At 35.1% G+C, this 15403-nt stretch overlaps 1 long non-coding RNA gene across 1 annotated transcript; it reads left to right on the top strand.

The window, feature by feature from the left end:
- The first annotated feature begins 12157 nt into the window (after positions 1 to 12157).
- On the top strand, positions 12158 to 12559 carry LOC131034221 (uncharacterized). Its single transcript, XR_009103753.2, has 2 exons — positions 12158 to 12315; positions 12425 to 12559. It is a non-coding gene; the product is annotated as an uncharacterized LOC131034221 (long non-coding RNA).
- Positions 12560 to 15403: the final 2844 nt, after the last annotated feature.

The following is a 15403-nucleotide window of genomic DNA, read 5'->3' as shown; positions in this document are numbered from 1 at the left end:
CTCCTCTAGACATGAATTAAATAACACATTTAATTACACACATGGATGCAATGGGCATGATTTAGGATGTGTTAAATGAAGTGTGGAGGTTCATAAGAAATATACATTACATTTTTCTAAAGAAGATTTAGGTTTCTATCCTCCTCCTTTGTTGACATCCCCTCCCCCATTGTCTAATATATCTATGACTTTTCCAACAACTTTTAATCACAACAAGAGATAATTTTGTATGAGTTTCTTAAAGCCAACTTTATTATTCTCCCATTAAAAAATTGAAGAAAAAACCATAAACAAAATTAGGACAATCCTTTTTTCAAGCATCATCAGCTATTCCACTAATGAATGTCATGATTTGGAGATTAAAATTCAACAACTTATTGTAGTTCTAGTAACATTTAAATAATAGGTGACAATGAGTTATAAACTCATCATATCCCTTCTAAATGACATTTATAACCTATTATGTTTTTATCTTTCTATATGACACTGGTAGCTTAATTACCTAGTAGGGGCTCATTGTCATTCATGGTACTACGATTTCATGTGCAATCGTACTTGAGAGGCAACGTAATAGCCTAGTTCTTATTGTCTCTACATTGTGGAGCAAGAATAATAGTTGTCAATTGTTCCTCTTTTTTAAGGATCTACTTTACCTTTGTTGATTTTTATCTTTTATAACTTGATATCCTTTCTTGCATAGAATTATCCTAAATCCAAATTCTCGCCTTGCTTGGATGTGTGTGTTCCTTGATTAGGACCTCTTTCATTGTTTTGTAGGCAAATAAACAAAGACATCGACCTCTCCTCTCTACTTATACACAAAATGGCTAATTGAAACCACTTCATATACACAAAATGTTTCCTTGCACTGATCAAGCCTCAAAAATGTGACACCCTTGTTCAAGAAGGGTTGATACTCTACAACACGATTTCTATCATTCATGAGCTCAAGGTGGTTGTTTTCATGCTCAATAAAAATATGAGCAAAACTTTTAGTAGTTTCACCACCATCATAATATCATTTTTCTATTGTTAACATCATACATCCTTATGCTATGCTGGCAATTCATCAGGATCTTCAATTATTCACTCTTTATATGTTAGTGACTACCTTTAACTTATGAACCTTCAAATAAATCATCATAATGACCTTTATTCACTCTTTATATGTTAGTGACTACCTTTAACTTATGAACCTTCAAATGAACCATCAAATAAAACATCATAATGACTACCTTTAATTTTTTATTGTTCCACCCTACCATTTTGTATTTGAGGTATGTAAAATAGTTGCTCTATAGAGTTTTTTTATCTCTCTGCATTCTTTTGGTTGCCTTCATTTAAATTCTGTAATGTTTCTATGATTTCAAAACATAAATATTTTAGGAACAAGGTTTGATATGCATATATTTCTTATATACCAGCACAACAATTGAATGTTGGGGGTGTTATGGATATTTTAATACAAACATTTAAAATATAAAAACCCTTGTTATAAAATCTTAGAACTAATTCCAACACCAAGAAGTAGGGTTATTTTAGAGATTTTGGAAGTAACTACACATCAAATTTTGGGTGCCTTTGAAAAGAAAGTGGTATGATGAAATTTTTGGGCATAAAATAGATGAAATGCACTCCATACTACTGCTACACAATATTTTGGTCAATGATATTTTAAAAATAGTAAAGGAAGGTGTATGGAACAATTAAATTCTTATCATTATAAACAATGAATATTTTAAGATCCTTTTATGATGTGTAAGTTGAGAATATTTTATGAAAGGTCCCTAAATGAATACACTTTAAATTGATTTTAGCAATGACTATCAGATGTAGACAAAATGAATGCTTTTTGGATTACGATGGTACACAGAATCTACTATCAAAAGGTTGTGAAAAATTCTTCGGACTAGGTGTGAACTGGCTTACTCTTCTGCTTTTCATGCCATCAAAATTTGAGCTTGATTGTCATCATTTACTTTGCCAAATTCTTCACACATAACTCCTGAATCAATTTCCTACACACAAAATGATGAAAATAGGTTTGTTGATGGGGGCTTTCCTAGGTCAAACCTCAGGTTGTGAATTAACCTTGAAGTATAAGGTTTTCCTTTTGAGAGAAAGGATAGATCTAATCTAAAAATGCTTAAAATTGAACATGATACCTTGATGAATCTTTCTTGAATCCTCACACAAGGTGATGAATACTAAGAGGGGGGGTGAATTAGTATACCAAAAAATACTGAACTCAAACACTTAAATAGTTTAGCAGTAAACTGGTATAACAATTTTACTAACAAACCGGTTAAGACAAATGCAAACCAAACAGCAAATAAGGCATTCACCCATAGGAGCACAATCACCATAACACAAGAGATTTTGACGTGGAAACCCAAATGGGAAAAACCACGGTGAGATGAAACTCACAAGTAACTATCTACAAAATAGTAACCAGACTGGTTAGGGTCAGACCAGTTAAGGTTATACAATGTTCTTCACCAGAACATATCCTGTTAGGAATCTCAATCTTTGTTAAGAGATAAGTCCGATTAAAGACTACCTTGTGAGAGGATTTCAGATCCACAGTTGTGAAACACCTTGTTAGAGGATTTACAAAGGATTTGCCAGGCCTACTCGGTTAAGGGTTTTAGACTTGTCGAAGATGTGAGTAATCGATAAGTGAGTTATCTAAATACTAGCCTAGTATACTTGGTTAGATCCTTGATAGCTCATTGTTAATGCATTTCAGCATTACTCCAGTCTTCAAAATCTCCACACTGTTTCTTCACACAGACCTAATCTTCTTTTTTGATCGCACATACAAAAAACCTCATCAACCACCTAAAACCCTAACAACTCCCAAAACCCTAGACATGATGTCCTTATAAAGGAATCTGATTCCATGTCGGTCCAATAGGATTACATTGCAAGTTCCTAGGTTCAGTGCATCTAGACACATTTGGTAACACGACACAAAATCACTTCCAAAGTGTTAGTGGATGATAACTCATCACAAAAATACTGGTTGGTAACTCATCACAGAGTAATACCGGTTCATACATTTAACCGATTACCGGTTCACACATTTTACCAATTACCAGTTTGTCAAAATGAAGACTGGGAAAAATGATAACAACTGCTTTGTTCCTTCATACTGCTTTGAGATCCTTGAACCGCTTGAGGTCTTCATACCGCTTGGGTCTTCATACCGCTTGAGATCGGTAAACACTTTCTGCAAAACACCGTTAGTCTAAAGACTATAATACATAATACCGGTTGGAACAAATACCGGTTGAGCATAACTCATACATACAAAAAGTGATCTCAAAGCAAGTGTGTCCATTAATGACAGTCACAACATCATCATCAAAAATGCCAACAATCTCCCCCTTTCGCATTGATGGCAACACTAAGGAAAATTTTTGACATCTAAGTGTTTTATGACAAAAATATGTCATAATCAAAATTACTCTCCCTAAGCATATACACTATCCATTTTTGTAGAAAATACAATGTATACTACTCCCTAAAAGAGATAACATGAAAGTATACATAGCATTCACCAAAATTTTAAATACAAAATACTACTACCCCTTTGCCAATAATGACAAAGTATTGCAGAATAACCTCTGTTTCTCATTACCATTAATATAATAAATGTTTATGACAATAATGAGTGAAACTTATCAAAAACCGATTTAAAATCCTGCATAAAGGTCTTCATGGATAAAGACCACAATTCAAGTAATGAGGTAGCCACCTCACTTTCTGTTTGCATCTGGGATACCTGTTCCTCCATGGCATCTATTGTGCTCATCTCTTGAGTGATCGTTAAGGCATCCAGACTAAGATAACACTTATGAAGTATTTGCAGTCTGGGTAATAGAACTAGTTGAAGTTCCTGCAAATCTCTAGTCTGGTTGCTGATCTCCAACTCTATTATGGTGGACTGGAGCTAAAACCGGTGAACAATTTTCCCATACGTAGTAAAGGAATCATAGGGCATCTTGAAGGTGCTTATAAATGCCTGCAAATCAAATTGCAATTTTTATTTCTATGCAAGCACATCATCACAAAAGAGATGGGGTTGGCTTATCTCATTGAGCAACAATTTTCCCTCATCCAAGCATCTCTTGCATCCTTCTGTTCTTTCTGAAGTTTAGACCAAAGCTCGTTCAGTTTATTCACTAAGGCAGTGTTTAATTCCTTTTGATGCTTCTTTTGTGTATTAGCTTCAGCCACCTCTTCCAGGCATTGTACCTCATCTTCCACAACTGTACATAGAAGTTTTAGTTGGACCAGAGAGGAATCAGTACTGGGGAGGTTTGTACCGGGAATCAAACTGGTAAGAGTTTCAACCGTAGTTTGAATAACATCTTGTTCCTTTTTCCTCCTTAATTCTTCCAATCGCTCTTGTGCAATCTTAATGCTTTGGAGCAGCTCCGATTCATTTGCAGATTGGAGGTCAATAGGACTAGTAATGTCAACCGGTTTGGCTTGACTACCGGTTCCCTTTGGTGTCTCCACATGTGTGCTCTTTGCCACTTCTTTCTTCGCTTCGACTCTTTTCTTTTCCTCTTGTTCCTTCTTTTGTTCCTCTGCTTCTTTCTTTTTCTTCTCTTCATCCTTCTTCCTTTCTTCTTCCTTATGCTTCTCTTCTTCTTTCTTCTTCTCCTCTTCTTGTTTCCTCTTCTTCTCTTCCTTTTTCTTCTTCTCCTCTTCCTGTTTCCTCTTCTCCTGTTCCTATTTCCTTTTCTCTTCTTCTTTTCTCTTCTCCTCTTCCTTTTTCTTCTTCTCCTCTTCCTGCTTCCTTTTCTCTTCTTCTTTTCTCTTATCCTCTTCCTATTTCTTTTTCTCCTCTTCTACTTGTTTCCTCTTCTCTTCCTCTTGATTCTTTTTCTCTTTCTTCGCTTGCACTTTATCAGCCTTTTCTTTGTCTTGTTTTTCCTTGTCCACTCTCTCTTTATCATCCTTTTCCTTTGTTGCATCCGGAGTGACATTTTCACCATCCAAAGCATCAACGTCAATTGTGTCCATCTGTTCAGTAACTGGTTCTCCTTCACTATCATATACCTCATCCGGTTTTCTGGTTTTCAGTTCTTGCGCAGCCTTCTTGTTGGCTACAGACACTTGGTGCAACCTCAGAGCAACTTTGGCGTGTGAGTGTGTATCTTTCACCACTTCAAGAACTTTCCCTTCCAGTAACAGGAGTCTTCTTCTTCTCATGAAGAAGACACCTTTGTATTTATCCATAACTTCATAGAGTTCTGAATTTGACACATTGGGAAAATATTGTGCAGAATTTTTTTCTCTTATTTCCTGTTCCTTTTCTATGCCAATGCACCATTTGTTATCTAAAGAAATGTATAAAGAATCTGGTGTCAGAGATCTAATTTCTGATGGCGACTGGTCACTAATACATAGATATTGAATAACTTCCTGTTTGACTTCCTCCTTTTCATTATCATTAAAATCATCAAAATGATCTATTAAGTCACTTAGCACTTTTCTTCTAATATTATTGATAGTTCTTTGACAATGTGTCAATGGTTTGTAAGAGGAAATGTCTATATTTACAGGTGTTGATGATGTCGGTTCATTGCTAGTTGTCTTTGTCTTCTTCCTCGTTTGCCTAGTCTTTTTAGGTTGTACCTCAGGTTCTGTATCCTCAGAATCTGGTGAGGTGTTATTAGTTTTCTGCTTTCTTTCAAAGAGCTTGGCAGGTGCAACTTCCAGTTTCTTCTTGGCCAGTGACCGCTGGTCACTTTAGGACTTGCTGAAGTAACTGGTGTCGATACCAATGGCACTGCCTTTCCCTTCTTCATTGAAGGTTCTTCAACCAGTGTTACTCTTTCCAAGTAGGTGTCGGTTCTCTTCTTCTTTGGATCAAGAGGCGAGGCAATTAGGGTAGAGGCATACTCATCTAGCATGTCATATATTACCTCATATCCCATGGGCTCCACTTCTTCCTTTCTGGGATCAACTGCCTCCATTATGCACTCATCTACTCTGATGATAAAGCGGATGTCCTCTTCATACTTCTTGACAATATCACTAGATATTCTCATCCTCTAGCTCATCTTGAATCTAAATTCATCAAAGCATTTGTTCAAGACTTCAGGATAATCGGTTTCCACCGCTTGAAGACTTTCTCTGATTTGCTTGGTAATCGATTGGTCAGCAGACCATTGAATATCACCAACTCCCAGAAAATAGCCTTGAAAATAGAAAAACAAACCTACCAACAGTTGTCCAAATTTAAATCTTAAGGCATTGTTTTGTTTGATAGACTTCAGGTTTACTACAAGTTGCCTCTGCATACAGGTGCATAGATCAAATGATGCATCTTCCATGATCATTCTGTAGGCAACATTTACCGCAACTGTAGAGACAGAGTTTATTCTGCTAGCATAGAATGTCTGGTATCCGATCACCATGCAGGCATACTTGACCAAATCATCCTTGATGGTATTGATGGTCATTCCCTGTTGGTCACTCACAGAACCAGTGAGCTTGGTCATTTCTGTCTTAATGACTTTCCTTAGGGTTGGCACTTCTCCAACGTTACAGAAACCAGTGACGACATAAATCACTTTTGGTGTGATTTCATGTGTCTTCTCAAGATACATTTTGTCACCTTGCACTCTACTTAGGATGATGTAGATGTGATCTTCTGTGAATTCTTCAAGAAAATAGACCGCATCGTGAAGTTTCTTTCTTTCCAGGATGTTGTATTCCAGTTTGACCTTCTTGTCATCCCCGCAGAATAAACCTAACTGAGAATGGATCACTAGGGATCCTAGGTCTTCTATTTTGCAATCAATATAATCTAAAATCCCTTCCTCAACTATAACACAATGGGTATCTGGGATAGGGCATTGTATTTCATCTTCCTTTGTATGAAATCTGCTGAATCAATAGGTGCACTTGAACTAGAGTGTGAAGCAGAAGCCATGATAAACAAAGAAGCTTGAAAAATACCTTCACGAGTCAAGATTTGGGGATTTGACACTGTAGCTAGCAACACACCACTTTGGTCGCTTGGAACACCGCTTAGTGTTCTTCACTTGACTAATTGATACTATCTACGGATTCTACTTCAATGTTTTTGAAATCTCTCTGAATCGCAAAACAAATCACCTTTGGTTGCTCTGCACTTGAGAATTTCTTCACTCGCAAATTGATAAGTGAAAATGACTTGAAAATCTCTTTTAAACAAATTCTTCACCTACCATAATAAATGCTCCACCATTAGGTTATAAACCCTAATTTTTCCTTTCGCCTTTGGTCACTCTGCACTTGAGAATTTCTTCACTCGCAAATTGATAAGTGAAAATGACTTGAAAATCCCTTTTAAACAAATTCTTCACCTACCATAATAAATGCTCCACCATTAGGTTATAAACCCTAATTTTGCCTTTTATTGTTTCCAGTCTTCTTCTGCTTGACAAGTAACACATACCGGTTAAGGCCTTTTACCCGTGTAAATAAGGGGTTCGAAATATTTCATCGATTTGTTCCCCCTAAGCTTTTCTGAAGCTTAGTTTTCCAGTTTAGTGACTTCCACACTAGGTACAGAAACCGGTTCTTCTTGTGACACTACTTCAGGTTTCTTCTTCCATGTTGTCTTCATATCTGCTTAAACAATTTCAATATCAATCTTTCCTTCCGAAGTGACCGGTATATCATCTGATATGTTCTTTCTCATTCTGCAAGTTTTGGCAAGGTGTCCCAGTTTTTTGCAATGATAGCGTATCATTTCAGGTGTTCTCCATGGTCCATTGTTCATTCTACCATTCTTCCTCCTGCATGTTGCAGTAGTGTGACCATTACCATGGAAAATCAAATAGGTTGCTCTCCAACCAGTTGCTGCTTGATAGCCACCACCACCTGACTGATGGTCATAGCCATTATACCGGTTTGGATTCCGGTTCACGAGGATTCAGGAAAAACTCCTTGTCTCCTTCGAGGATATCTTCCAGTTTTGTGTATAACAAACCTGCATTCAAATGCTCTATGCCCAAACTTGTTGCATGCATAATAGTTACCATTGAATCTATTGGATCTAGACTTATTGTTTAGAAAGTAAGGAAAATTAGTGTAAGCCTTATTTCTACATACATTAGTAGTATGTCCTTCCTTGAGACAATTAAAGAAAATAGGTTTAAACTTTTGCTTACCTTTATCCTTTGGTGTCGGTTGCTTCTTTGATGGTCCATCTTTTGTTGTAGATGTCTCACCTTCCTCATATCCAGAAAAACCAAGTCCAGTGGTATTCTTTACCGGTTTTGCTGATTCAAGCTTTTGTTCTAGATTAACAATACTTTTATTGAATTTGGCAAGTATTTCCTTTGACTCGGTGAGTTCTTTGGAAATAGCAACATTGGATTCCTTCAAGGTTGCATTCTTAGAGATAGCCATGTTTAGTTCACCTTGCATTTTTTCTTTTTCCACTTTACTTTCTTGGAGATGAGCGGTAAGTGCACTGATTTCTTGCTTCAGCTTGGAGATCTCATGAACTTTGTCTTTTACCAGATCTTCAGTTTTCCTCCGATTGTCAAGCTCTTGACACATTCTGATAGTCAATCCTTCCAGTTCCCTTCTTAGGTTAGTATTAGATTCATTCAGTTTTTCAACTTCTTCAACTAGGGCTTCCATGTCTTCTTCATCAGAAGAACTATTTTCAATAAGATCCATCAGTTTCTCAGCATGCTATCTTCTCTTTGCTAGAGAGGCTTTATATTTGACTTTGAGTTAATCAAAGGCATTCTCAGTCTGAGTGAGATGATGAGTAAGCTCCCTCACAGCGTATTCCCCCATATCTCCTTCCAAGTGGTTAAACTTATAGAAAGGTTGGCTCTGATACCAATTGATGAATACTAAGAGGGGGGGTGAATTAGTATACCAAAAAATACTAAACTCAAACACTTAAATAGTTTAGCAGTAAATTGGTATAACAGTTTTACTAACAAACTGGTTAAGACAAATGCAAACCAAACAGCAAATAAGGCATTCACCCATAAGAGCACAATCACCATAACACAAGATATTTTGACATGGAAACCCAAATGGGAAAAACCACGATGAGATGAAACTCACAAGTAACTATCTGCATAATAGTAACCAGACTGGTTAAGGTCAGACCGGTTAAGGTCATACAATGTTCTTCACCAGAACAAATCCTATTAGGAATCTCAATCTCTGTTAGGAGATAAGTCTGATTAAATACTACCTTGTGAGAGGATTTCAAATCCACAGTTGTGAACCACCTTGTTAGAGGATTTACAAAGGCTTTGCTAGGCCTACCCGGTTAAGGGTTTCAGACTTGTCGAAGATGTGAGTAATCAACAAGTGAGTGATCTAAATACTAGTCCAGTATGCTTGGTTAGATCCTTGATAGCTCATTGTTAATGTATTTCAGCATTACTTCAGTCTTCAAAATCTCCACACTTTGTTTCTTCACACAAATCTAATCTTCTTCTGTGATCGCACACACAAAAAACCTCATCAACCACCTAAAACCCTAACAACTCCTAAAACCCTAGACATGATGTCCTTATAAAGGAATCTGATTTCATGTCGGTCCAATAGGATTATATTGCAAGTTCCTAGGTTTAGTGCATCTGAACACATTTGGTAACACGACACAAAATCACCGCCAAAGTGTCGGTGGATGATAACTCATCACAAAAATACCGGTTGGTAACTCATCACAGAATAATACTGGTTCATACATTTAACTGATTACCGGTTCACACATTTTACCAATTACCGGTTTGTCAAAATGAAAACTGAAAAAAATGATAACAAACGCTTTGTTCCTTCATGCCGCTTTGGGATCCTCAAACCGCTTGAGGTCTTCATACCACTTGAGATCGGTAAACACTTTTTCCAAAACACCGATAGTCTAAAGACTATAATACCTGATACCGGTTGGAACAAATACCTATTGAGCATAACTCATACATACAAAAAGTGATCTCAAAGCAAGTGTGTGTCCATCAATGACAATCACAACATCATCATCAAAAATGCCAACAGGTTTTAGGATGTCATGCAGACTGTTGATCATGAATGTTGTGCTTTAACTTAAATTCTCCTTCAATGCTTGATGAATTCTTGATTTCTTGTTCACTTGGAATTGAATTGATTTTATAATTAAGAGATCACTTGAATTATAGGTAGGCCCCTTCAAATGACAGGGTAGACTTCCTTTTATACCTAATCATACATAAAGTATTTGATTTTTTTCTCACACATGAGGCAAGAAATGAGGGGTCATATTTTGAGTCCCAATCACGAGTACCAGGGCACCTAAGGCGTCCTAGTCTTGTCAATATAGGAATCATAACTTATTAATGATGCAGTGAAAATCCTTCATGAAGGACTTCTAGAAGTATTTTTGGATGAGTGTTTGTCAAGTGCAAAGAAAATACAATTGATGCTTAATGGATTTAAGGAACGTGCTTTCAAATTGGAAGCCAAAGTTTTGAAGGATGTAGAGAAGAAGGTGGAAGAGAAAAGACTAGAAGTTTTGGTGATTAGATGTGCAACAACACATATCCAACTACAAGAAAGCATAACTTTTTTTTTAGAAATGTGTAAAGGATGTAGTGGCGGCATACATGTTTTAAAGGCAATGGCCTAAATATACTAAGGATATTAAGGGTCACATAGATAGTATAGCATCACAAGTTGTATAACTATCCAATGCTATAGACATGAAGAATGATGCAAAAGGAAATGGAAGGATTCAAATAGAAAACTTGTACATGCAACTAAATCCATTGACTAATCAGAAGAACAAAATTAAGAAACAGTTCGATCATCTGAGAGATGTTGTAGACTTGCAACTCACCAGCTACTTAGTTTTTGTGGGTAATAATTTTTTTGTTTTTCGTTATCGTTGTGGTGTTTGTAGGGAGACATTTACAAATTTATATCTATTTTCACTATTTAATGGTTTATGGGTTTGTAATAGTAATTTAATGTTCTTTCATATTTTTATATAGATACTTTATAATAGCCTATTATAGTGATTTGTTCTATTATGGATAATGTTGTGGGACAGATGGCTTTGTCGTTGATGCATGAAAGCATTGCATGAGTTCTACTTTTAAAAATTACATGAAATATTTTTAACTTATTTGATTCAGTGTTATTTTAAAAAATGATTATCAATGATGTTTCCTTTCTCCAAGAATTGGATCTAGGATCTTTCCGTCAGATAACATCCAATGACTAAATATTTTCTTTACAAATGCTTATTTTATTCAATTATCATCTAAGCGTGAATTATAATGTATATCTGTGCGGAAGCAGAAGATACAAGTTGAAGACTCGTGTGCAAGTAAATTTCATAAAAGAAAGCAAGCAAGCATTATCTTGAATGACATGGAAACAAGCTCATCAGTTGCCTAGAAGAGAGCAATTGGAAAAAAGAAGAGGAAAGTGTTAAAGGGTGATAAATACATAGAGAGTATGCAATACAAACAAACAATGTCTGGAGTGTGTGATGTGACGTCTCTAATTTATGTCCAGAGGGACTAATTGGTTTTGGAATTCCTGGGAAACATATTGGGCCACGCTTGGAGGAAATCAACGTGTTCATGCAAAGACCGCCTTTTTTATATTATGAGAATGATGTTTTTGCACCGAAAGATATTTGGAAGACAATATCCGAAAATTTCTATAGTGTGGAACCAGAGTTGATGGATTCGAAGTACTTTTCAGCTTCCAAAAGACCAAGAAGTCATGTACACAATCTCCCAATAGAAAGGCGATTTCAAACATTACCTCTCCCATGACTATTGAGGAAGCACCTCCTCATACTTCCTCATACAAAAGACTATTGACCACCATGGGATCAAAGAAAAAAAATGAAGGATAGACTCTAGACGATGTAGTTGGCATCCATGTGTAAGAATTGATAACCTTGTAACCTTATCAATCACGACCGTCCATGTACTTGTCATTCACGTGGGACGCTCTTCGGAATCAACACGTATCCACATTCCACTATGGCATTGAAAAAGAACAAAACAATTCTCACCGTCGGATGATGGCATCTTTTTTTGTCGGCATCCTATCTGGGCCGTCGATTCCTCCGAAAGATTCTTTAAATACTAGGCATAATCTCAATGTATTGCTTGGCTTTAACGTTTGTGCAGTTTTTTCTCTTTTCTCAATTTTGTGTCTTTCATGGATGATCCGTCTTTTTTGCAGATAACTTAATTATCATGTTTTTTTGGCAGCGGATGATCTGTGACGCAGCGGCGTTGTGCTCTGGCCATGAGATTTCAGTTGTCTTTGAAGGTATCAAAGAAAAATTCGCAATATTTTCACCTAAATTCAAAGATTTCAGAATTATTTATCTCACAGATAAATGATTTCTATGTTAAGATAAATATTTTCTTTCTCGCAGCTAAATAATTTCTCTGGCACAGATAAATAAATTCTCTGTGCTTGATTTATTTGTGATTTGTGTGTATGACCCTGTTTTAGTGGGTGCGCTTGCGAGCGGGTCTGAAATCTAATAATAATAATAATAATATTTGTATGTTTTGTTCGTGGAGGTCCGCCCTGCCCCTTTGGCCGGGCGGTACCTTCTTTTCTGGGCTTGATCTGTGATTTTGATTCAGGTTGAAAGAAAAGTTTAAATTTATTTTAGAAGGCAGAAAAAAACAATTCAAAGACGTGTCGTGGCCACTGCAGATCGTAGTAATCGGTACTATATATGACCAGATCAGCGTCACTGCCTTAACTGTGTTAGCAGGGAAAAACGTATACTGCTTTTGAACGATTTTATTTTTGACTGATCAGCGATTTGTGCCCGATCCGTTGAAATCTAGCGTACGGAGTCGAGAATTTTCGATTTATTGAATTTTTGTTAAAAAGCAGAAATAAATTTAAAATTTAAGAACTAAGTTATAATAACAAGAAAGAAGATCTTAATTCTGTGCGGTCGCTGAAAAGGAAACTGAATTCGGAGAGCAATTTCGGGAAATTTAGTGGAGAGTAAAGCCATGGATTTACTAATTTACTTTGTAAATTCAACAGGCAGAAAGGTAAAGTTCATAAGGATTGTGTATATATAACTAAGGTAATCGTCGAGTGAGAAGCCGATTTGATATAAACCCCGCTTCAAGCCAGACTTAAAAAGGATTTCCTGTGCTTTGTATGTCAACGATTTTAGTCAATATTTTAAGTACAAAGATTGAAACAATACATTTACTTACAGAGAGATCTAAATCAAGAAGATAATTAAATTTCATTACCAACAAAATATGTATGCATTTACTTATAAGGATCTAAATCAAGAAGATAATTAAATCCCATTATCAACAAAATCATATTGTGTTTAAGAGAGATAAATGTGGAGAAAGAAACATGGGAAGAGAAAAGAGAAAGAGATAAAGCAAAGGGATAGGGGGAAGAGAGAAAAGGGAGAGGGAGAGAAAGGAAGGGGGAGAGTGGAAAAAAAAATAGAGGGAAATATAGAAATGTAGAGAGTTACAAATACGAGATGCTAGAGAGGGGCAGAGAGAGAGAGAAATATAAAATGATAAGGAGAGGGACAAACTGAGAGACAAATATAAAGAAATAGAGATAGAAAAATAAAGTTAGAGAAATTAAAAGAAATAGAGAGAGGATATTGATAAAGAAGTAATTTAGAAATAATTGATTTTGATGTATATAATTTATAGAAATTTTAAATAATAATATTATTTAACTTTTTAAATACATATTGATAAATAATAATAATAAAGTGTTTAGTTTATATAAAATTTATATTATAATCATATTTATTATATACTATGTTATATTTAATTTTTATATAATGTAAGAATTAAATATATTTCTAATATAAATAAAAAAATATAGACTTAAATATAAATATTTTTTAATTCTTAAGATTTTGATCATTACTATATTAAAATTAATCATAATTATAATATAAATAATCCAAAGGAAGTGACTAAAGAATATATTTCAAGCCAAAAATATAAATATTATTTAATTTAGCATCAATTACTAGTTAAGTGGATTAGGATGGCATGTGGTACAAAATTTTCTATTTTTTTATTTTTTAATGGAATTAAGGCATTGCGAATTAATGGTGAGAGGGTTAGGATTAGCATGTCGTTCATTGACATTGTCACCTTGTAATTTGTCTACTCTATGTTTATCCATAAAATTTGTTTAACAAGGATTTTGTCATTACCTTACGAGTTGTTTTGAAGCACAATTTTCAAACTGTTATCCTTTTGTAAATCATTGCAATCCTCTTGCATTTCTTTTATATATTTTGTTGACAGTTGATAATCAAAGTCTTCTCACCTTTCTTAGATAGAGAATGCCATCGGCATAAATATTTAAAGAATTGAATTGGTAAATATATTGTGATTATTTTCATAAGACGAGTACCCAATTAAGTGATTATATTGTGGTCGTTTATTTCTAGCTCAATAAATATGATATGCTTAAGCAATCTCTCATTGGGAGCATCAATGCGCATGTTGTTTGTGTTACTCATACATGCTCTCAACAAGATAAAATTACTAACTTCAATCTCTTGAATGTGTGCTACAAACTGTTATCCTTTTGTAAATCGTTGCAATCCTCTTGCATTTCTTTTATATATTTTGTTGGCAGTTGATAATCAAAGTCTTCTCACCTTTCTTAGATAGAGAATGCCACTGACATAAATATTTAAAAAATTGAATTGGTAAATATATTGTGATTTTTTCCATACGACGAGTACCCAATTAAGTGATTATATTGTGGTCGTTTATTTCTAGCTCAATAAGTATGATATGCTTAAGCAATCTCTCATTGGTAGCATCAATGCACATGTTATTTGTGTTACTCATACATGCTCTCAACAAGATAAAATTACTAACTTCAATCTCTTGAATGTGTACTACAAATTGTTATCCTTTTGTAAATCATTGCAATCCTCTTGCATTTCTTTTATATATTTTGTTGACAGTTCATAATCAAAGTCTTCTCACCTTTCTTAGATAGAGAATGCCATCGGCATAAATATTTAAACAATTGAACTGGTAAATATATTGTGATTGGTTTCATAAGACGAGTACCCAATTAAGTGATTATATTGTGGTCGTTTATTTCTAGCTCAATAAATATGATATGCTTAATCAATCTCTCATTGGGAGCATCAATGCACATGTTATTTGTGTTACTCATACATGCTCTCAGCAAGATGAAATTACTAACTTCAATCTCTTGAATGTGTGCTACAAACTATTGGCAAGGGTGTAGAAGATAAATGTTTTTAAGGGAAGAAGACTTCATGTTTAAAATTTATAAATCAAAATGCACACCTATGGTTTATAAAATATATTGATGGGATGTGAAATGTTTCAATGTTAAATTAAAG

The sequence above is a fragment of the Cryptomeria japonica genome, chromosome 3 (genome assembly GCF_030272615.1).
Source record: "Cryptomeria japonica chromosome 3, Sugi_1.0, whole genome shotgun sequence".
Classification (NCBI taxonomy): domain Eukaryota; kingdom Viridiplantae; phylum Streptophyta; class Pinopsida; order Cupressales; family Cupressaceae; genus Cryptomeria; species Cryptomeria japonica.
The sequence above is the reverse complement of the archived record's forward strand: the minus strand, read 5'-3'. Positions and strand labels throughout refer to the sequence as shown.